Source organism: Pleurodeles waltl, chromosome 1_1, assembly GCF_031143425.1.
Source record: "Pleurodeles waltl isolate 20211129_DDA chromosome 1_1, aPleWal1.hap1.20221129, whole genome shotgun sequence".
NCBI lineage: Eukaryota > Metazoa > Chordata > Amphibia > Caudata > Salamandridae > Pleurodeles > Pleurodeles waltl.
The window spans coordinates 526,102,822-526,125,147 of record NC_090436.1 but is presented as its reverse complement, the minus strand read 5'-3'; the positions used below and the strand labels follow the sequence as shown (position 1 = coordinate 526,125,147).

General features: G+C 44.4%; 1 protein-coding gene across 7 annotated transcripts in view; it reads left to right on the top strand.

Annotated features, from left to right (window-relative positions):
* Positions 1-22,326, top strand: part of MCTP1 (multiple C2 and transmembrane domain containing 1) — a 2,197,525-nt gene that overhangs the window by 1,537,797 nt on the left and 637,402 nt on the right. The window lies entirely within an intron of this gene.

The window sequence follows — 22,326 nt, the reverse complement described above, 5'->3', positions numbered from 1 at the left end:
GGCAGTGGAAACTGCACAATGCCACCATGGCCACCATAGCAGGTGCGCTGCTGCACCTTGTTCCAACCCAGCCTGAGGCCCCTACTACAGGCCAAGATACAGACCGGCCAGCAACATCAGCAGTAGCAACTGGACTTGTGCCACCATCTCAGGACACACAGGACACCTGCATCTCAACCCGTACAGGCCAACACCATGCACCCAAACGGTCCCTCAGGCCCAGATATGGCACAGGAACACCTGCCAAGACCCCCTCAAAAAAGTGACTCTAACAAGAACTGTCCTCCAAGTGTGCCACTGAACCACCGTCCACCCCGTGTGATAACAACCACAAAAAATTTAAATGATAGATGGACATACCATCACTGCCAACAAACGCTGTGAGCATGTAGCCAACATGGACATCCACCAGTAGCCCACTCCCATCACTGTAAACTGCACAATGTCATCCCTGCACCAAATAAAACACCTGTTTGTCAATGTCCCCTGTCATGATGTAGAAACAAATGGAAGTGTGGATGCAATAATCTTTGAAATCATTTATTCGGTTCTTAATTGCAGGACTTGCACCCCATGCATAACATGTGGTTGTGCCAACAGAATTGTCAAACAATTTGTTAATAAGGTTTCTTTGTCCCATGCAAACCTGATCACAGTGACAATGTCTATAGATCCAACACTCCCATAGAGGAGAAGGCGCACTGACAGTATGCTGCACAGACAGCAACATCATCGAATAGTCCCACATATCTACTGGAAGTAAAGTTGTATCAGTTGGTTCCGGGAATGTACATCTCCCCCCTCTTCATCATCAACATTACTCTCATCCCCTCCCTGAGGAAGCTGGTCTGGATATACAGCACCCATAGATTTCCGCACAGCCACGTTGTGCAGCATGCAGCAGGCCACCATTATTCTACACACCTTTTCAGGCTCATAGGCCAGGGATCCCCCAGAGATATGGAGGCAATGGAATCTAGCCTTCAGGAGACCTATTGTGCGCTCTATCACCCCCCTAGTTCGTCCATGGGCCTCATTATAATTCCTCTCTGCATCTGTCCTAGGATTCCTCACTGGTGTCAGTAGCCAACGCGTGTTGGGGTAGCCAGAATCGCCTAAAAAGGGGGCAAAACAGGACTATCACTGACAACCCTCAGTGGCAGACAGCCTGGCTGTCTGCTATGTGCCAAAAAGTGTCAGAACACTTACCTATGATCCATCCTCTGTCCCCTTGTAGTTGTTCCATCTTGTGTGGCACACTACTGTTCCTCAGCACAAAGGAATCATGGACTGATCCAGGACTTTGCACTTTGGGGAAACCTCACATAGGACTGCAGGTGTCGTACAAATGCATTCAGGAATCTGGCGAGTATAATGCTAAACATGGGCTGTGTAAAACCTGCACTCATGCCCACTGTCACTTGAAAGGAGCCCGTGGCCAGGAAATGGAGGGCAGATAGCACCTGCACTTCAGTTGGGATGGCATGCTGATTCCGATTAGCTGGTCTCAGTTCTGGATCCAGTAATGCACAAAGTTAATGAATAGTAGCATGGTTGAATCTGTAATTGATAATGATGTGACGTTCCACCATGGTCCTCAACTCAACAAGTGGTCTGTACACCGATGGGGCCCTCACTCGCCACAAGGGTCTATATCTAGGAGGAGTTGAGAACACATGTGGGGAACACACATACATCTGTCCACAATGTTTCCTATTCAGCACTGCTGGCATACAATTCAACGACACACATGCATAGTAGGTGTGAAACTGGAGTAACATGTCCTCAATGATACATCAGGACTGTTGTGGTGAGTAAATGTATATTTGTTCATGCCTATGGGGGTTGGGGACAATAGTGCCTGCATGGGGCATATGAGGATTTAATAACTGCCTAGCAAAGACCAAAATGTCTGCCTCCTGTAATCCAGAAATGTTGAAGTGGAAGAGACCTCATACCGCTAGCGATTGACGTAATAGCGTAAGGCGGTGTTCACCGCCGTGCGACCATTCATTGGTTAACATGGCTGTCAATGGGGATTCTTAGCGTCTCATAATCGCCGCCGCCAGTGATGGTGCACACTGACACGGTGCGTACGCTAACTCGTCACCCCAACTTCACTTGACTCCCGGATTTATTTCATGCAGGTATTCCACTGAGTGTGCTGCTGTGTCCTGCCTCTGGTCATGGAAATGGCACATGTGGCAGGGGAAAGGGCCCGGCCTTCTCCAGCGAGGAATTGAAGAAGCTCATGGATGGGGTTCTGCCCCTGTACACCAAGCTCTACGGTCGACCAGAGGTACAGGTGAGTAGGTGGATTGGGGGGCATGGATGTGTGTAATGGTGGTAGATGGCTGTAAACATGTGTGCACATTTGACACTGTACAGTCGTGGGATTCATGACATGCTGCGTGTGTGAGGTCTTGTTATGCTGCTGTAAATGTCCGTCCCATAGTGGACGGATAGCCAGTTGTATGTAATGGCAATTGTCTGACCTCTGTTTTTGTTTTTCTGTGTGTCCCATATAGGTCAGCACCCATCAGAAGAGGGGACTGTGGCAGGCCATCGCCAGGGAGGTGCGGACCCTGGGGGTCTACAACTGGTGGGGCACCCATTGCAGGAAGCGGTGGGAGGACCTGCGGCGCTGGGTGAGGAAGATCTGCGAGGCCCAACTGGGGAAATCCTCCCAACGAGGAAGGGGTGCCCGTCGGGCACTGACCCCCCTTATGCAACGCATTCTGGCGGTGGCGTATCCGGACCTTGTTGGGCACTTGATGGCTGCACAGCAGACACAAGGGGCTGAGTACATGAACCATTGTATGCCTTCTTGATGGATGTGTGAGTGTGCTGTGGTATGTATGCTGTCTAGTGGCAGGGACTCTGACTGATGTCCTTTTACATAATGGCCCCCGTGGGGAGTAGGGTTGTAAGGGTCAGGTCTGCAGTACTTCAGGTCCTTCAGTGCTGTGGGGAATGGCTGTAGGGCAGGGTTGTGGCCACTAGTCATGGGCATAGCCATGTGTATAGCGGTAGGTCCTGCCTGGTGGAATATTTGCAGGGTGGGTGTATGTGTGAACCACTTATGTATCTCCATTCAGCTACTTACAATTGTCTCTCCTGTTTTGTCTCCCCATCCCTGTTCTCTTGTGTTGTCTGTGTACATCACCATCATCTGGCGAGGGAGCGAAGGCACCGATGAGTGGGGATGCAGCGGCCCACGGTTCCACAGAGGCAGAGTCGTCCGACCCCAAGGGGACCAATGGGTTGGAGGGTGAGGGGAGTACCACGGGGGAGGCAACTACCACTGGAGGTAGTGACTCTGATACCTCCTCCGATGGGAGCTCCCTGGCATTGACGGACCCTAGTGGGCCCACCCATTCTATGTCATCTTCCGCCACCCCATACCATCACCACCCTCCCATTTGCTCCCCACCGAGTTGCCCGTGCCCACTCACCCAGAAGGGTGGGCGTCTCCTTCGCCCCAGACACCTCCTCCCCTGCCCCAGTCAGCCCTGCTAACCTCACGGAGGAGGCTATTGACCTCTTGAGAACCATCTCTGTAGGGCAGACAACCATTGTCAATGCCATCCAGGGGGTGGCATCAGAGGTGCAGCATACCAATGCCTACCTGGATGGCATTTACGGTGCTGTGTCTGGCCTACAGAGATCTTTTCAGGCTCTGGCCTCCTCTTTGACGGCAGCCAGTGTCCCTGGTCATTCCGTCCCCCCGCAACCACCCCTACCCCTTCCAGCACCTCACTCCATTCACCTAGTGCCAAGCACACATTCTGAAACGCAGGCACACACAAACACACAAGAAGCACACTTCAAAACACAAGCACCACACTTCCCACCACAGGCATACACGCAGCCAACATACACAGACACACACACCAACATCCACTTCCCCCAGTGTGTCTGCATCCTCAGCCTCCCTGTCTGTCCCCTCTACATGCACACTCACAGGCACTGCACCCTCATTCAATGTTGCTGACCCTATTCTTGCAGTCACCACAAAATCAGACATCCAATCATGCACTCCAAACACCACGCCTGCACTCACCACAACGACTTTAGTTGACACGTGCAGCACACTCACTAAACTTGCAGGCACCCATACAACATCCATGTACACTGGCAGCCTGTCTTGTCCCACTGTGTCCACCCCCATAATCCCAAAACACTCAAACGCAACAAAACACCCACCAAACACACATCCACCACACCTCAGCATACTGTACAGTCACCTGCACCCACGTCACGCACACCTACACCTGTCACGACCACTCCCTCTACCTCCACTCTCACGCCTTCCTTCAGGTCCACCCCGATTGCCCTTAAGAAACTTTTCCTATCCCGCATTGACCTATTCGAACCCACTGGCCCACCCCGTCTAATCCCTAAACTTGCCCACCTCTTTGCCCTGTCCACTCCTCCCACGTCATAGCTGCCCCCTGTCCGCCCTTTCCATTCCCGTGCTACCTCCCCTGTGAGCAAGAAACCCTGTGCTGGCCCTGGAACATCTGCCTCCCCCAGGCCAAGTGCGCTGCACCAGCTTCAAGGTCCAGATCCAAGGCCCCTCCACCTCCAAAACGTAAGGACAAGCCCTCACTCCCAGTCGTAAGTCCTCACCTCCACCACCCCTGCCCCTGTTTCCTGAGGTGCCTGGATGCCCCATTGTTGCCCCTATGAGGTGGAGTACCTTTGCACTTGTGGGAGTCAAGTTGGGGACATTTTGGTCCATCGGACTACGAAGTATGGACTGGCCATTGGCCTTATGTTGCACTTCTGTTGCTCATTGAGCTAAATTAAAATTTGTGTGGCCAGTGTTGTTTTTGGCACACTCTGGATCCGTGGTTCATCGTTTCTTTGTTTGGGGTGTTGGGCACATGTGTACTTTGGGCAGGTTGGATTTGCCTTGTGTCGGGTAAGTACCTCTTGCTGTGGGGTGTATGGCTTGTGCTGTAGTAAAGGGTTGTGGGGGCGTTGCAGGGTGGGTGGGTATGTAACTGTGCCTTTTCTTCCCTTGTTTAGTAGGTTGTAGTACTTACCGTTGTCGTCTTCGTAGGCGGTGTCGGTCGTGGAGGTATATGGCAAGGAGCAGGGCTGGCATGATCTGCAACTCTCTATCCATTTCTGCTTCGGCGTGTTGTGTGTGCCTCCAGGGAGTGTTTCCTTTTATTTGGTTTGTTTCCGCCTGGCATTGCGTGGCCGTGGTTCCTGCCCCGAAACTGACTGCGGTCTAGTGCTTCATTATTTGAGGGGCAGGTAGGGCCTTTCTGTCGGCCTGTGGGCGGGCTTTGCCGTCGTTGTCGGCACTCCTCTCCTGGCAGCGAGTGGTTTTCAGGCTGCCTGTTTTTGAGTTGGTTCATTATTTGGCAGTCCAGACTGCCAGACTGTTGGCGGTTGTTACCGCCGCCGCCAGAGCAGTGTTTACCACTGTGTTCATAATGAGGGCCTATGTCTTCTTTTTTTTTTTTTAGAAAGTCTTGTACAACCAGATTGATGCAGTACGCCAAACACAGGAACCTGAAATAGCTACAGTCTGCCATGCCTGTGACAATGTTACTGCCATTGTTTGTGCCAGCAATTCTCATTTGAAGAACTCTGGGTCACAGCCATTCAGACACCATGCTTTTACATTTGTACAAGATGTTTGCAGCTGTATGTGATTTCTCCATGGCTACAGTTGCACGCCGCCAAACACTCTTCAACATTTCTTCAGGGCCAAGACCTGTAGATAGCTTTTCTTTACCCCCGCAAAAGAGATCCAGTGTGCAGTGATGCACATGTAATCAGTAGCTTGACAACTGGTCCAATTGTCTGTCATCAGGTGAGTAGAGAGGATAACACTTTGCTGCAAAGCTGGTCCAACCAATTGCAGCACATCATGATGAAGCACTGGAAAAGCAACTCTGGAAACATAGGTTCAACTTGGAACCCTCCATTTCGGTAGATGGTTACCACAAACTCTAAGAATCCCACTCCTTCCACAAAAGAAAGAGGGAAGAGGTTCAGAACTAACATTTTTTGCCAGCTTCTCATTGTACAAGCATGCAATTGGATGGTTGCTGTCGTAGGTCTCCTTGTGCACAAACATGCCTGTAATAGTAGCTTGGATGTTCTTCTTTTTTGTGGGGCCACTGACGCAGGTGATTTTTGAGATGTAGGTGTTGGTAGACTCAATGTGCATCTTGGTGCAGTCACCGTATGCCATGATATCTTCATCTGACTTTGAGTCTTCCTGTGCCATTGTGAGGTCGCTGAGGCGGGTGATTCTGGCACACTAATGGGGACAGGGCTGCTTTGCGTTAGGATGTCATCCTCTTCTTCCTCACTTTCCCCGTGATTTGACCAGTTGCAGCTGATGTTTCCCAGCTCCCCTCATCTTCACCACTGCAACCATGTTCAGCAATTTTTAAGGTGCTCCTCCCAATGGATTGTGTGATGTTTGTTCATATGGGTCATCTGCCCTCCAGTACCATACTGTATTGTGAACCAGGCTTACCTCGACAAACACTTGCGTGGCAAATGGAAAATATCTCAATGTTCTCCTTTTTGCTAATTGTAAAAAAGTCCCAAACTGGGAAGGTTTACTTTCTTACTGTGTATCAGCCAAAGCCTGAAGAAGAACTGGGGGTAGGGCGAGGTGTTGATTGCCCCTCTGCAATGCATACTTCTACTGAGGTATGGGTTGGTGCAGGTATCTGCTAGGGCCTTACAAATATGGGAGCTGGTGGTGCTGCCTGTGCCACATCCCTCAGAGCAAGTTGGATAGTAATGTCAAACTCCTATGTGCCAGCTTCCACAATGACCGTCTCTTCGTCATCATCTTCCTCACCATCAACCCCTTCTGTGATTCTAAAGCTTTCTAGAACTTTCTTTTCCCTTGCCTCTCCTGGCGTCTCCCAGACTCTGTCAGGGTCCACTCCATGTCCCTATCATCCTCATCAGAAGTGATGCTTGGAGAAGATGGTGGAGTAGTACCCTTCCTTTTTCTTGCTGGAAATCTGTGAGCCATTGATTCTAAAAGAGGAGGTGTTAGATCAGCAGAAAGCTGGACCTTTAGTTCTGCTTCAACTTCAGGAAGATCTACTATTGCTGGCTGCAGCCTCTGGCCACTTTTCTGTTTCCTGAAATGATTGGGTACTACTTTACGAAAGGGACATATCCAATTCAATGTCACTTCTCGTTGGCATTGCCATGATTGCAGTGGCTGTCTCACTGAGAGACATGGTGTTGGGCTCAGGTTGGGGTGGTGATGTAGATGCTGGAGTGCTGCTCCCTGGTTTCTCCCCAGAGGCCGGTGTGGCAGGCACATGTTTCCCAAAAAAGTTGCAGTCGGCACACCACTGGTGGAAAGCTGCTTCTTCTCACTGACCACTTTCTTTAGATCAAGTTTCTTTGGGGCCATCTTAAAGCTCTCAGTTGGCAATGGGGCTCAGCTGGACAATTTTAAGAATTTAGAGGACTAGCTATAGAGGCCTTCTCTTTGGAAGTACTGCGGTGATGTGACGTCTCTTCTCTTGTGCACCTAAAAGCATCCAAGCAAGAAAAACATGTAGTTAGTGAAACGTGTCATTGTTGCAGGTAGAATTATGCTGCTGATTTGTCTACAGTGCACCACAGCCAGGGTGTCCAGAAGGAAATGGAAAAGCAAATGTTGTAGAGCGGCTGTGCGCCTTTGGTGGATAGATTGAGGGTGATGAATGGATGGATGGATGGAGGAATGGATGTGGATGTGGATGGGTGGGTGGATGGATGGGTGGATCAAGGCAAAATGAAATAACATTTTAAGAAATTAAAAGAAATCAAGAAAAAATAAAAAATAAAATAACACATTTTAATTAAAAAACAAGAAATTTAAAAATAAATAAAAATTAACATACAAAAGTTAAATGAAAAAATGTAAGTTAAAATAAAAAATAAAAATAAAAAATAAAAATAAAAAAATAAGATAAAAAGTAACATTAAAATAGAAAATGTGAATAATAAATTCAGATATAAACTTAAAATAAACAAATGATAAATAATTGCCGATGTTTGTATGCAAGCCTATGGCAAAGGCACACTGGTGCCTTGCGTGCACAAGATGGCTCCCAGCCGCATGGTCAAACAACAACAAGGAGCAAGAAGGCATGGCAAACAAAGAACACTTGCAAGCCTATGGCAAAGGGACACTGGCTAGATGCACAAAATGTCTGCCAGCCACATGGTCAAATAACAAGAAGCAAGGAGAACAATGAACACATGCAATTCTATGGCAAAGACACACTGGCTAAATGCACAAAATGGCTGCCAGCTACATGGTCAAACAACATCAAAGAGGCATGGCAAACAAAGAACACATGCAAGCCTATTGCAAAGAGACACTGGCTGGATGGACAAAATGGCTGCCAGCCACGTAGTCAAACAACAATAAGGAGCAAGGGGGCATGGGACTCTAAAAACACATGCAAGCCTAGGGCAAATGGGCACTTGTAGATGCACAAAATGGCCACTGCCACATGGTCCAACAACAACAAGGAGAACAAAGAACACATGCAAGCCTATGGCAAACACACACTGGCTGGATATACAAAATGGCCGCCAGCCACATGGTCAAACAACAACAATGAGCAAGAAGGCATGGAGAACAAAGAAGAACCCATGCAAGCCTATGGCAAAGCAAAATGGCTGGATGCACAAAATGGCCCCTAGCCACACAGCATGGAGAACAAAGACAAATGGTGGACGATGACAAACACAAACACACACGCACTGACCATAAGCAGGCTTTGTGGAAACACTGAAGAAAACACTAACATTAATTCAGCAATGCAAAACACAAAAATTAACTGAGCTGTAAAAAGTTCACAACAACAGTACAGATTATCTAATGCCATCAAATATTACCCGACAACATACACACTTTTTTGCAAAAATGTGAAATGAAAACAATAGCCAACATTTTACATTTAATCCAATGCTATCCCTGCCCTAAATGAAGTTTTAAAAATGTATATCACTGAAACATTTATTTCATGCACTGATAACTGCTAGTACTGGGCCTACTGGCTAGATGACCCTTTGGAAATATAGGCCACAGAGTAAAATAATATTGCAAATGTTACAAACATGTAGAAAAGGTATGCAACTGTGCAACAATTTTCCTTTACAAAAGATGAAAAATCAATTAAATGCAAAATAAATAATAGCTAGGCCCATACTTAAACTCAAGGCTACCCACCACTTAACATTTTTTAAATCAAATTAAAGTACAAAGAAATATTGGTGCATGTCCAAGCAAACAAACAACACCCTTATTCAATAGTTTAACTTACTTGTATGATTTCACAAAAACGAAGTCCTTCAATCCAGAGGTATATCCAGGAGTGATCCTTCCACCTCGAAATCCAAGTGAAAAGTGACCAGGAGATGGACCGAGCACTGGGAGAAGCCTGCTGGACAGAAACAGGAAGTTGGAGTCTCTGGGGTACTTCCTTCCTATTTGAAAAAAAAGAAAAATACTTCTTACACTAAAAAACAACTCGAAGGGTCAATAGGAGATAAAAATCCACGCAAAAGCCTCTTTTTGGCTAGATTTAGATGTGTTTAGAGTAGAAAATCTACTCCAGGTGCATTCTTGCTCGAGAGCAGACTGTTTTGGCCGCCATCGTGGCCAGAAGCAGTGCAGATAAACATGAAGTCTTGTACGTGCAGCTATAAATAGTGCAAGCGAACCCACAGTCTTGCACACGCTCGCTAGTAGCTGAAGAGTATTGTGGCACTCATTCATAAGAGAGCGCCAAAACCAAATCTGCCGCCTGCAAACGAACGCCGCTTTGCGCTGGATTGTGGGATTCGGGAACTCCAACTACTCCACGTAGTGGGAAGTGCATGAATTCCGCAAACCCAGCCGGCGGAGTGGAGTTCTAGTAAAGGACACAGAGTTATGGAAGCCAGCTAAAATATAGGGTGCAACAAAAGGGTGACAAATCTAGGATGACCATGTAGAAAAGGAGGATGTTCTGCACCCCTTCATCTGCCCACTGGGAAAGAGAAGGGTAGAAAGACTGTATGGGCTTTTTGAGATGGGGTCATGGCTCTGCACATTGTGGTCCATCCCCACCTTTTTGTTTGTTAAATTCCCTGGTGTCTAATGGGTTTTACGCACCCATGCCTCCAGTGAACAAATTGAGAAACCCTCAATCTATACCACTGGAGGAAGCAGAACGACTGTAGGGTCCTTTTTATAGTAGTGACATGCCCTGTTCATGGTAGGCTGCATTTACCTCTTCTTTTTTGTTTCTATTCTTTCCTCGTGTCTTTTGGTGTTTGGTCTCCAGGGAGGTGGGTGTGGTCAGATTCTGAGAAAAATCCCTAATCAGTTCACCGGGAAGGGGGGGTTGAAAGACTGGTTTGCCCTTTTTGTGGTGGGGGCATGGCCCTGTGCATAAGTGGCTGCCCACCACTTGTTGTTTTTGGGCAAAGTATCCCTGGTGTCTAGAGGGCTTACTTCCCCCTGAGTGAGGCAGATTGAGGAAAGCCTAGACCCTCCCCCTTCGGAGACAAGACTGTTGGACCCTTTTTGAGGTGGGGCATGGCCCAAAGCATGGTTGTGTGCCCCTTTCTCTTTATTTATTTATTTTAATTTGTCCTAGTGTGCTTTGAGATGGTGCACAGCCTTGAGCAGTGTAGACAACCCCACCTCTTTGTTTTGTTTTTTTAATTTAATTTTACCTGGTGTCTAGTGGGTTTTTATACCTCCCCTGCTGGGCAGATTGGGGGCAATCCCTGAGGAGAAATACTGTTGTACACTGGGGGCATTGCACTGTGCACTGTGCATATTGGGCTGGGTCTACCCTACGTCTTAGTTGTTTGCACTTATCCATGGTGTCTAGTGGGCTTTCTGCCCCAGGGGCGAGGGGGCCGATTGGGGTAATCACCACCATCTGGTCGGGGGAGTGCATAAAGATTGATAGTGTTAAGGTAATGGGACAGCCCAGGCCCTTGCCCTAAGGGGCTGCTCCCCATATAAAAAATCACTGGTGTATAAGGGAAGCATCAGGCAATCACATCCTAGTGTGATCGCCTGGTCCTCTGCATGGAAAAGGAAGTGTTTTGTGAAGCTGTTTCTCAGCTTTCCAACAATGCCTCCTATTTGGGATTGGAGAGAATGAGGCTGTTTTCAGGAAGCAGTTTCCTAGGTGACAGCCCTGCCAATAAAGTGATTGAGTAAGAGTCTTCCACTCTGCTCCAGGCGGGTGTGACAAGGTTGGGCACCGGAGCACCATACAAAGGCTACTGCTTCTGTGCCTGGTGCTTGGATGTCACCGCCATGTCAATAGCGCCCAGTTGGGTGTGCTTGGACATGGAGTTCATGTCCTTTGCATCAAGGTGTTATAGGCAAATGCAATCCTTCTCTCAAGAATTGAAACATTAGTTAGTAGAACCTATAGTCATCTTCTTGTAATATGTAATATGCAAATTAAAGCAGGTTTTGATAACACAATTGATTCCTCATTTAGCCTGTTGTGTATATTTACATGTTCCCTGTTCTGTAGGCATAATACAGTGGGCATAACCGGTTTGCTTAATTCTGTCAGTCCATTCTGTCTTCATCCTAGGAACAACCACAGAATCTGTCATTGAGACATTGTGTTTGAAAGATTGTAAAATGTTACTCTAAAGCATATGGCTGCTGGGCTACACCATACAAATGCTTGCCTTCCATTCTGACTTATGCTAAGATCACTTGAAAAAACAATTACTCCCATACAGATAACAACATCTCCTGAGTCCTGGTAATGCCATATTGTCTAATGGTATCATTGATGGTGACATTTGTGATGTCATCTGTGATATTTCTGAAGTCATCTTCGGTCTATTTGGGAAAAAGATATATTTTGCATAGCTGAACATAACTGGTCAATTTTATTAGTTTGTTTTAGTTTTTGTTCCAAACCATAAGATGGTGAGGGCACGGTTTTTAAAACATATAGGGCCTTATTACGACGTTGACAGAGGGATTTCCTCCATCACAAATGTGACGGATATCCCGTCCACTATATTACGATCTCAAATGAATATAATGGGATTGTAATACGGCGGATGGAACACCGCCACTTATGAGCAACTTACGCATAAAGTATTTTCAGGGACTTTTGGGGGATGGGAACTTCAGATGACACACCACATCACATTCCTGAATTTTTATATTGCACTATTTGCAACCCTCGTTGTGCCCAAAGTCCATGTGCAACTGAGGCACGCCACAGTGCTTGGTTGCAGGCCAGGCCCTGTACCAAACATCTCATGGCACCAACAGCTGTTAGGCCTGACCAAAAGAACTTAGGGGCATATTTACAAGCCACTAGCACCACCAGAGCGTCACTTTCTGTGACGCTTTGGTGGCACTGTGCCCTGCTCTGTATTTACAAGGTGGTGTGAAGCCACTTCTTGTGGGTTAATGTCACCTTGTAAATACGACCCCTTAACATGCAGCACTTTGAGTGGAAGGGGCATGCAATAGGTGTTGGCTTAATGTCACCTTGTAAATACAGCCACTCAACACTCAGCACTTTGCGTGGAAGGGGGGTGCAATGGGTTTTGCTGTGGGCGTACCACAGCAACACCCATTGAATTTTGACGCTGCCCCAGATTTACAAGAATTTGTAAATCTGTGGCAGCACCAAAACCCCCAGGGGCGGTGTTAACATGGCAAAATGAGGAGAAATGCTTTCATTTCTCCTTGTTTTTTGCTCTTTCTATGTCTGCAGCACACATAGAAAGAGCAACTCGCCGCTGAAGATTGCCCCTTCCTACACAAAAACAATCTCCCGTGCAACGCAGCCATCCTGCCACCATGGCGCAAGGGTGGCTGCGTTAGCGCTCGGCAACAAATTTTGTGCTGACGCAGGGGGAAACACATGAGTGCGCTGTATTCTTGTTCATACAACGCATCCCTGTGTTTCTAAAGTGACACAGCGCAGCACTTGCAATTTTTGTAAATATGCCCCATAGTACCTGCAACCCAAAACCAAACAAATCCTTAAATTGCCAATTTATGATAAGCTATGCAGTGAAAATGCCCACTCTCCCAATTCATTCATCACAATTGACATTGCAAATAACATCAAAAAGCATATCATATAGGACATCACTAGTGGCGTCACCTTTGACATCACAAGCTAGTTTATTGATGTATTAACTGAAGCAGGACTTCACTGGGCTTCTTCATACATGTTCCTGTTTTCTGCTGATTGATCACAGTTTTGTTTCCTCCTTTTGAGATGCTTAGTCAGACCATCAGATCTCTGATTCATGCACCCTGAAGCAGTGCTTGAGATGAACAGTGGCATGGTGTCTACCAAAAGAGAGTAACATACTTTAGCATAACATAACAGGTACAACACTTTTGAGAATATTGGCTTTGAGGACTTTATTTACAGTGTTACTTCCGCCTAACTACTGCATTTGAAATCTGGTATTATATAACTAGTGAGTGTAACTTCTGGATTGTTTCTTCGCTACATAATATCTACAAGGACCTCACTACTGATAGTGGAATTGCAGCCTTGCATGTGCATTTTACTTTGTATTGTAAATGTAGTAGTCTTTTTTTCTCTATGTAATCTCTGCAAGTATCTAGTGATACTGTTGCTCAAGTCTTACATTTCGGTTTAATGTTTGTAACATATCCAAAACTACAACTTGCCTTGATATAACTTTGAGTGAACATCTAATTGCCATTCTTTGAATCGTTTTTGTATAGTTTCTGTTGTTCTCTCCTTATTTGATCTTAGTCATTTTACATTCTCTTGGTACTATGGTACTGTTGTTCCTTTTTTTTTATTATTCTACTTCACCTCTTGAAATCCTTTTCACTTTTTTCCTTCTCTACTGGGCAAATATCTTTATTTATCTCCAAGCGTTTTCATCTGAACTGTGAACATATTCACGCCCAGCATCTGCATACCCTACGTCTCTTTTTCCTTCTTGTTCATTCTCTGAAACTCTCTTCTCTACTAAATGGCGATCACTTAAAAGTTATGAAAAAAGGCCATTTCACTAACGCATATTTTTTTCCTGTGAGAGTCTATCCAACACATGCAAATGGACTAATGGTACAAATGGCTGAACTTAGGCAAGTTAGCTCTCTCTCATTTCACCCTTGCCCTCACACCTCATAATTGTCACTCTGACTTGTACAGGTCCCATAGGCATCCTTATGACTCACATGGGCAGGGAGAAGTGTCAGGATATACTAACATTATGGCCCTCATTACAACCCTGGCGGTCAGTGGAGAAGTGGCGGTAATACTGAAAACAGGCGGGCAGTAAAAAAATGAAATTACAAGCATGGCGGTGACGCCATGCAAAACCGCCACTTCTCCACTCCGATCGCCAGGGTGGGAACGACCGCTGGGCTGGAGACTTCGGTCTTCAGCCCGTCAGCCGTCACTACACCGCCGGCGGTATCATGACACCGCATACCGCCATGGATTTCGTGGGGTTCTGTACTGCCACGAAATCCATGACGGTAGGCACTATCAGTGCCAGGGAATACGTTCCCTGGCACTGATAGGGGTCTCATCTCAAATGAGGCCCTATGTTTGGAATCGAGGTGAAGCAATGTACTCTTCTGTCTCTCACCACTTTCACAAATGACCACATTCACAAGACTAAGAAAACCAGTAGTAGAAAGGGGGAAAATGGAATGGGATGAGAGAGAAAACCGAGGCAGTGAGCTTCAATACTCACTCACCCAAACGCATCTGCTAGTAGTGTCTGCATGTTGTAGTGGATATCCAAAAGCAAACATATATCTTTAGTAATTTTCCATTAAAGTTCTCCACTTAATTGTAGTAGTAAATGGATATTCCTTGTCAATGTCTCTGTGAACTAACTCTCCGTACTTTGATGGGGAACTTGTAATTTCTGAAAATAAAAGCAGAACTAAAGAGTACCTAACATGCCGTCCTGTGAATTGAATAAAACCTTGAGCTTTGTCACTATGCACTGTCTGTGGAAGATGATTTATTGTTGTGTCGCCTGATACCTATGCAGTACCAGCAGAGGCAGAATGGGCCTACTTCATATGCAGTGCTGATGTTTTTATCTGATTTGTGTGGTTTCCAAGAGATGTCTTTTACGCACACAATCTGGCCATCTTCTCAATAATTTGGGCTGTGGGGCTCCACTTCACGCTGTGCTTTTCTGGAGCGGGTGTGACATGCATTGGGTGGCAGACGATCTTCCTCATTACTGTGGAAATCTGGAGTTCCAAAGAGGTTAAAGAAAAGTTCTGGATGTTTGCCAGAAAGTGCTCTGCCAATCCATGCCTAAGATTGCTACTTTTATTTTAACCTAATCAAGGAATCAATGATGAATGCCAATGTTCCTTCCTTATTTTATACTCTTATTAAGGCTGATTATTGTTTTGAGTTCCTGTGGGTCATTTTGTATTTCCATGGGTTTGTAAAAAGGTGTTCATTTCTGGTTACTACATTGCGACTCAGTTGCCATTCCTTCATTTGTTCCTTACCAACTCTTTCTCAGGACAGCTCTAGTGCTTCAGTCGTGTTTTTTCCAGGTTCTAGGTCCAGGCTGGTGGAATGATCTTACCTCAATTCCAGCCAGGTGATGGTTTAAAACATTTGGAATTCTATCTCTCCCATGTGAACAACAGTGTTCAGCTTTGGAGAAGCAAATACCAGCTGTGAGATAGGCATTTGAAGGCTGGAGATTTCTTTAGATGGGCTCTCAACAACATTTTCAAATTAGAACAGACCACAAAAAATTGCAATTTCTTCAAAACATCCATTGTTGAAACAGTTGCCAAGATACATGTGCTTATTCTTTCCTGCATAATAATCTTTGCATCTCATATAATCCAGGAACTCAGAATATTATTGCTATCATTCTGTCTCAAACATCACTTGATAAACAAGGGACTTCGAGAACTTACTTGGCTTCTTCCAAACTGTGTTGTAGATTTTGTTCAAATATTTTTACAGAGAGTCAGAGATGCTCATGAAGAAATGGATACACAAAGTATAGAAGAGTTCCAAAGGGAGGTTTGCTTGTCTTGCCATCATCACCTTTACTTCCAAAATAAAGGTTTGTATATATCAACTAAGGAATTGCAAGAGAAAGTACTTAAAATGTGTCATGATTCTGCAACAGCAGGCCATTGTGGATACCATTCAGTCATTCTGCTGGCCAACTGATAATCATGATATGAATCTGTCCAATTTCTGCCCAAAGCAAGGTGAACCACAAAGAACTCTTTGGGTTGCTACTTCTGCTGATTGTTCTACATCATCCATGGCACACTTTCTGTACTACTGTTATTGTTGATCTACCGCCTTCCAAAGATTACCAAGTGATAATGGCAACAGTTGATGCCTTTTCTATGATGGCTGGTTTCTCTCCATTAAAGAAGATTCCTTCAGCTTCAGAAATGGTTAAACATTTTATTTCCAATATTCTCCATCTTCAGGGATTACCTGACATCATTATTTCAGACCAGGGTTCTCAGTAGTTCTCAGTAGTCTTCCTGAACCAGGAAGGTGCTGCGCTCAACTATTGGAATTCAATTGTCATATTCTTGTGAATACAGGCCACAGTCCAATGGATTAACAGGGAGGATGAACCAAGCTTTAGTACAGTATTTAAGCTGTTATATCACTACACAAAATAATTGGAGTGATTATCTACCATTAGCAAAATGTGCTTATAGTGATGCAAGGCTTCCCTTTTTTGCAATCGGTGTCTTTATTAATGTAGTTTCTCAATCACTCCACATATAAATATTTTTGTTTCTGTGATTCCATTGATCATTTAAAAGAGCAAAATCAACTAATTCCCAGACTTTACAACAATAAAAGAAAATATATGAACCAAGAATATTTTTAGCTCTATTTTTAGCTTCTTCCAATTCATAATTCATCAGCCAGATTCAGACTAAGTCGTTCTTTAGGTGCAAACAGATTAATCCTGTGGCCTTTCACTCAAGATGCCATTTTTGTGGAAAATGTACCTGAAATCCCATGTACGTAAACAGAAACCATTTCCTGTGTATTCTTTTCATTGTACTTCTCCTCCCCCCACCTCCAATCAGGTAGTTGTTGGAGCTCAAGAGTTTAAAGTCAGTGACATCTATTATTCTCACTTATTTAGAGTGCATCTTCAATACTTAGTCCAGTGGAAGGGATATCCTATCTGTGAAAGATTCTGAGTTCCTGATTCTTCAGTACACGCTTTGATTCGACATTTGCAACCTGCACATCTGGATAAATAAAGAACTTAACTTAGAGGAGGGAATGCATTGTTGGGCCATCACCAACACCTGTGCAGTGTCGGCCAAGGCAGCATGGGCTTAATTTGCATATGGTGTCAGTGTTTCTAGAGTAACATCATCCATTTATTGGGAGTGTGCCCACTGGATCCCATCAGCTTCTCAGCAGTTGGGGATATGGATTGGAAAGCAGGCAGTCTTCCTCATTACAGAGGAAATCTAGATTCCCAAAGAGGTTGGAGAAAGCTGTTTGCCAGAAGGTTCTCTGCTCAGCCCATGCCTTCTTCCATTACTTCTTTCATTTTATCCCGATCCAAAATGACTGCCACTATTGCTTCTTTGTTTTATAGCAATCCATTGTGGCTAACTATACTTTCCTATTGGTCACTTACTGTTTTCATAGGTGCTGCGAAGTTCTGGTAGTTCTGTCACAAATGAGTTCCTCCATCTGACCCTCACCAGCCCCCTCTCTGGTCAGTTCTAGTGCTTTAGCCCTGTTTCTTACAGGTCTGCAGTGCTGGTCTTTTTTGAGCCAGTACTCATGCAAGCCAGTCTCCTGTTCACCATTCTGAAAGAGGTTTTTCATGCCGAAAAATGTTCCTTCCAGAAGACTGTGTAACTTTCTTGAAGGCATCTGGTCCTTTCATGTAGTATAGTGCAGAATCAAGATGGTTGCTGAAGGGTGTTATTTTTCTTAGCGGCAAAAGAATCAAGTTACCTGAAAGGTCATCACAGTCAGCCATTGACAGTTATAGTTATGTGCCTTTAGGGTAGGGTGACCAGAATTTGAGGAGCAAAAACCGGGACAGGTCAGACATAAAAGAAGGACTAACGACTTTACACTCACTTTTAGATCTGGCCTGTCCCGTTTTTTTTGCGTAGCTTCGTGAATGTATGTCTATACATGTGTGTGTTTGTATATTTATTATATATATAGATATATATAGATATATATATATAAAGAGATATATATATATATATATATATATAGATAGCTAGATATATATATATATATATATATATATATATATAAACATACACACATTTACAAGAATACATATAAAAAATTTGGTATGGCTTGACATCCCACCCTGCACCCCTAACCCGCCCCCACCAACCTCTCTCTGCTCCCGACTTCGTCTCTCTGCTGGGAGCAGACAGGGGATTGTGTTGCCTGACAGTAACAGATACATTACTTTAATTATTTCATACTTTGTAGACTTCTTTAACTTATGCTTCCCTAGATAATCTGACCTTCGTCCCAAAAACCGGGACATTTATTTAATAATCTGAACTTCGTCCCAAAAACCAGGACATTTATTTAATATGAAGGGAAGCGTCGGATACCGGGACAGTCCCCTAAAAACCGTGACTGTCCGGGTAAATCCGGGACGTCTGGTCACCCTACTTTATGGGAAACACATATTCTAATGATCCTTAACAACAATTCATGTAAACGTGCTACAAATCTAATACCTAATGCTTTGAAAATTACACATTGCATGAGTATATGGCTTACTTAATAACCCTTCCTTTTCCATCACCGGAAAACTCCAATTAAAATACAACATACCCACAGTCTCATATTTGTACATATCTATCTTCAAATAGTTCAAAGTTTGTTTCAACCAAGGACACAACTCTCAGAAATACTTGGTTTTATTACCAGTGTTCTTCAGTACAGTCAAAGAAAACAATTGGTCTTTAGCTAAGGCAATCCTAGATCCCTGCAGCAAGATCCCAGCTGTAGCAACATTGTATAACAATTGCCTACTGAAGTTACTGTGGGCCATGAGGAGCATTTTTAGACCTGGCAGACTTAGGGCAGTCTTCCCTCCAACTTTTGGCCTACCTTTTCCACTTTTATGGCTTTATTGTTCCTGACTTTAAGACTTTGTCCACTTTAACTTCGCTAACTGCCCTCTAAAGTGCCCGTGCTCTTACATTGGCTTAACCCCAACTGCCATATTTAATTTACTTATAAGCCTCTAGTAAAGTGCACTACATTTACCCAGGGCCTGTAAATTAAATGCTATGTGTGGCCTGCAACACTGATTGTGCCACCCATTTACGTAGCCCTCAACCCATGTTTCAGGCCTGCCAGTGCAGAGCCTGTGTGTGCAGTTTTGCACTGCCATGTCGACCTGGCAAAGTAACCATTTTGCCCGGCCCAAACCATCCCTTTTTATACATGTAAGTAACTCTTAAGGTAGTGCCCTGGACAACCCAGCAGGCAGGATGCAATATATTTAAAAGGCAGGACATGCACTTTCAAGTTTTACATTTCCTGGTAGTGAAAAACTCCCAAATCTATTTTTTACTACAGCAAGCCTATCTCCCCATAGAATAACACTGGGATTACTTTATTACCTCTTCTAAGTGTAATTCACAATATGACAGGGATAGGTTTATCAAGTGTGGTGTCACTGGACTCACAATTTAAAACCCCAACTTATAGTGAGGTTGGATTTTAAATTTCAGTCCTGAAAATGCCACTTTTAGAAAGTTGCCATTTTCTTACATTGGTCATTTGGTACCTAGTGCATGTCTCTGATTACAAGCCTGGGGTGGGTGACAGCTGGGCTTGTGCATTCCTTCTAGACAGCCACACACAAAAGGAGCTTAGGTGTGACTGGTGGGTCATCCACAGCCTGATGGACCATCCTGGGCAGGATGGGAGGGAGGAGTTGACACTTACACCTGAATAAGTGGTGTCCTTTTCCCACACAAAGGGCTGCATACCCCTAAGTAGTGATCTGGAGCCAGGGCAGAAAGGGAGGACCTCTGTCCACGTCAAAGAATTTTCTTTGAAGTCTACCCCACTTCAAAGGCACAAATGGGTATAAGTACTGGACCCCTGACACCACCAACTCAGTACACTTCTGAACCTGTGGATACTCTTCCAGGAAGAAGGACTGCTGTGCTGCTAGAAGGACTGCCACTTTGCTGGTGGACTGCTGCTATACAAGGAACTGCTGACCTGCTGCCCTCTTGTCTGGGGAAGGAAAACTGGTCCTGCAATCCCCACCTTGAACCCAGGACCTCAGTGACCACAAACAAGCCTGTTCACATTGCAACAGCGGCACTCACCAGAAGAAACAGAGCAAGCCCCCACAAGTTTGTCTTTTCACACAGCAAGTTTTGCCTCTCGCGACTACTAGGCTCCAACCCGCCCATCTGTGATGCCCAGCCAACTCTTCGCGCTCGCTGACCACCACCAGCAATGCTCTCCTTGCTTCCAGCGAACTTCTTCCCCGCGAACGGGACTTTTCCCAATTCTTGAGAAGGTAAAACCTTGGCTGGACTTATCTGGGACTGTATCCAACCTGCGCTCTATCGCGATAGGCCTGAACATTTGGCTGTAACCTGGTTTAGCGCGACCAGATCACCCTGGTTTGTGCTTTATGCCCTCAAGCACTATGTTGCATTTTAATCTTTAAAAATACAGAACTCTGATTCTACTTATTGGATTTTTGTCGTTTTGGTCTCGTTTTGTTCATTAAATTAAACTCTGTGTTTCTAACTTGGTGTGAATTAATTTTGTTTTCGCTGTTGTACTGTTTGAATTTTTGCACAAATACTTTGCACATTGCCTCCTAAATTAAGCCTAACTGCTCTGTGCCAAATTACCAGAGAGTGAATACAGGTTAACCTAGGGTGTGTTTGTGACTTATAATATCAATGTGGCAACAAAAAGCTAGAATTGGCCGCAAACTTCTATGATGTTATAATAACCTATAGGTGCTCATACACATGTGCATATAGTTGCCAAATATGACTTTACTGGAAAAGAAACCTTAACCAGTATAAGGAAACAAAAATAGAAAAAATGTGGAGCACTCTAAAATTGTGTGTGGTTGTAACCAGACTGAAGTAAGATGCTATAGTTACAATCTAAGCAAGGAGAATACACCAGATACTTATACACATATATATAGTAGAATCATAAGAATACTGTCTTTTTGGAAAAGTTTGAATAGACACATAGTAGAATGTAATCTATTAAACACAAATATTTAATTATACATCCAAACCACATAAACACTTAACAATATCTATAAAACATATACACAAATTTGGAAAAACTTAACAAAAGCTATTAATATTGAATCCATCCATATTTCATCCTGTTTCTAATGATGGATGCCAGTCCCACAGTCAAAATTCAATCATGAATAAATCCATCCAAGATAGTATAGTTCCTTCCGAAATACAATCCGAGACTTCAGCCGACACGTGTTTCGTCCTGTTTAGGACTTTATCAAGGCTCTTATGTGGGATATTCCTTCATATCCTAGTCTTAGAGACCTGCATGTAGTAATATGGTTGTCTGATGAAAAGTCCTTTATAGTAATAACGGAGCATCTACGAGTATGTAATTCCATTCATCTCAACAGATCCATTCGACAACAAACACATATAACCTTTCGCTTGGCTACAGAATGCGTCTCTCACTGAACGCCGACAAATAAAAACATCCATCATTAGAAACCGGATGAAATATGGATGGATTCAATATTAATAGCTTTTGTTAAGTTTTTCCAAATTTGTGTATATGTTTTATATATATTGTTAAGTGTTTATGTGGTTTGGATGTATAATTAAATATTTGTGTTTAATAGATTACATTCTACTATGTGTCTATTCAAACTTTTCCAAAAAGACAGTATTCTTATGATTCTACTATATATATGTGTATAAGTATCTGGTGTATTCTCCTTGCTTAGATTGTAACTATAGGATCTTACTTCAGTCTGGTTACAACCACACACAATTTTAGAGTGCTCCACATTTTTTCTATTTGTGTTTGTGACTTACCCTGACTAGGATTGTGGTTCCTGCTTGGACAGGGTGCATACCTTTGCCAACCAAAACCCAATTTCTAACAGGCGTTATATCAAGATGTCCAACATGGCCACTGCATCTCCAGGCTACATACAAGTTCAGGGCCTGCTTGAAAATGCAGTTGTTGTTGGGATACTATCATGTAGTGCTTTATCTGTGCGTGCAATGTCTCAGTTACCACATTCTGCAGGCCTGGC